Here is a 2,352-nt window from a genome sequence, read left to right on the forward strand (position 1 = left end):
ACCAGGGAATTCCCCCACTGTGTTTTTAAACAAAAATTTGACTTGGCTTATGTTTCATTTACAGAAAAGTGATATTCAGTTGGGGTGTTGGTAAAATAATCAAGTTTATTCCAGGGTTCTGTTGACTCCTTATACAACCCAGCCATGGCCAGGCCTTCTGCCCTCTGTGCTAAACCAGGATTCACAGACCTCTGAGGTCCTAGGTATGTCCACAGCTTAGAGATGCAAGTCAGATGATAATTTGTGTGTGAGAAGGCACGACCTCTTGGGGAGATAATGCCCTATTGATGTCTGCCATGTTCCCTGGGTGCCTGGCTCAGCACCTGGCCAGGTGAGAACCAGACTCCTTGGGTTACTTCCCCAGAGAGACAGGACCAGGCCAGACTCTGTGCCCGTACTGGGCTGCCCTTGGGCCCTGGTCTCAGAGAAAACAAGTCTGTGCTCTGGGCACAGTTGGGGGACTCACTCTTTCCTGGAGTTGAAAACAAGGTACCTCTCTGTATCAGCTGGCTTCCCAGGTGACCCAGTGGTAGAGAACCAGCCTGCTAATGCAGGAGATGTAAGAGACGTGGGTTCAATCCCTGGGTCAGGAAGCTCCCCTGGAGGAGGGCATGGCAACCCACTTCAGTGTTCTTGCCTAGAGAATCCCATGGACAGAGGATTCTGGTGGGCTTCAGTCCATAGTGTCACAGAGTTGGACACAACAGAAGCGACCTAGCACTGTATCAGCTGGAAGGCGACGATGGAGGTCACAGCAGCTAGCCCGCTGATTTGAGGCTTCATCTGGCCAGCAATGCCAGGGGTGTCAGACTGCAGGTCTTCCCACCTTGAGGTCCTGAGACCAAGCAGAAAGGTCACAACCCCTGCTAGGCCAAACCCAGGGTAATCACAGTCCCCCCCGGGGCTTGCAGGTCAAGGTGAGGCACTCTTCCCAAATGCAATGCGATGAGAAAAAAGGGAGGAGATGCTGCAGTGAAAGGGAATGGCCAGCCACTTCCGTATTCCTGCCTTGAGGACCCCATGAACAGCATGAAAAGGCAAAATGATAGGATACCGAAAGAGGAACTCCCCAGATCAGTAGGTGCCCAATATGCTACTGGAGATCAGTGGAGAAGTAACTCCAGAAAGAATGAAGGGACGGAGCCAAAACAAAAACAATACCCAGTTGTGGATGGGACTGGTGATAGAAGCAAGATCCGATGCTGTAAAGAGCAATATTGCATAGGAACCTGGAATGTCAGGTCCATGAATCAAGGCAAATTAGAAGTGGTCAAACAAGAGATGGCAAGGGTGAATGTCGACAGTCTAGGAATGAGCGAACTAAAATGGGCTGGAATGGGTGAATTTAACTCAGATGACCATTACATCTACTACTGCGGGCAGGAATCCCTCAGAAGAAATGGAGTAGCCATCATGGTCAACAGAAGAGTCTGAAATGCAGTACTTGGATGCAATCTCATAAACGACAGAATGATCTCTGTTCGTCTCCAAGGCAAACCATTCAATATCACAGTTATCCAAGTCTATGCCCCAACCAGTAATGCTGAAGAAGCTGAAGTTGAACGGTTTTATGAAGACCTACAAGACCTTTTAGAACTAACACCCAAAAAAGATGTCCTTTTCATTATAGGGGATGGAACACAAAAGTAGGAAGTCAAGAAACACCTGGAGTAACAGGCAAATTTGGCCTTGGAATGCAGAATGAAGCAGGGCAAAGACTAATAGAGTTTTGCCAAGAAAACGCACTTGTCATAGCAAACACCCTCTTTCAACAACACAAGAGAAGACTCTACACATGGACATCACCAAATGGTCAACACCGAAATCAGATTGATTATCTTCTTTGCAGCCAAAGATGGAGAAGCTCTATACAGTCAACAGAAACAAGACCAGGAGCTGACTGTGGCTCAGATCATGAACTCTTTATTACCAAATTCAGACTCAAATTGAAGAAAGTAGGGAAAACCGCTAGACCATTCAGGTATGACTTAAATCAAATCCCTTATGATTATATAGTGGAAGTGAGAAATAGATTTAAGGGTGTAGATTTGATAGATAGAGTGCCTGATGAACTATGGAATGAGGTTCATGACATTGTACAGGAGACAGGGATGAAGACCATCCCATGGAAAAGAAATGCAAAAAAGCAAAATGGCTGTCTGGGGAGGCCTTACAAATAGCTGTGAAAAGGAGAGAGGCAAAAAGCAAAGGAGAAAAGGAAAGATATAAGCATCTGAATGCAGAGTGCCGAAGAATGGCAAGAAGAGATAAGAAAGCCTTCTTCAGCGATCAATGCAAAGAAATCGAGGAAAACAACAGAATGGGAAAGACTAGAGATCTCTTCCAGAAAAT

This window comes from Oryx dammah, unplaced genomic scaffold, assembly GCF_014754425.2.
Source record: "Oryx dammah isolate SB20612 unplaced genomic scaffold, SCBI_Odam_1.1 HiC_scaffold_2, whole genome shotgun sequence".
Taxonomy (NCBI): Eukaryota; Metazoa; Chordata; class Mammalia; order Artiodactyla; family Bovidae; genus Oryx; species Oryx dammah.